This window comes from Entelurus aequoreus, linkage group LG03 (assembly GCF_033978785.1).
Source record: "Entelurus aequoreus isolate RoL-2023_Sb linkage group LG03, RoL_Eaeq_v1.1, whole genome shotgun sequence".
NCBI lineage: Eukaryota > Metazoa > Chordata > Actinopteri > Syngnathiformes > Syngnathidae > Entelurus > Entelurus aequoreus.
In genome coordinates this window covers 90,678,121-90,678,368 of record NC_084733.1, presented here as the reverse complement: position 1 = coordinate 90,678,368, position 248 = coordinate 90,678,121, and positions in this window count along the sequence as shown.

The window sequence follows — 248 nt, the reverse complement described above, 5'->3', positions numbered from 1 at the left end:
CAATTAATTGTATTTAAGCATTTTTTGTGAATTTGTTTCACAACTGCTTTATATTTTTTTTATTGAACTTTGTACTCATTTTCTGTAATAATTCATTTGATATTTAATCCAATATTATTAAATATGTCCTAAATAGTTTAAATATTAATGTTTCACATTTCACAATATATTACTTTTAATTATTTAAAATGATCTATTTATGGATCAATTTTAGGGTACATTTAAAATACTTTACCATTTAATTTTTT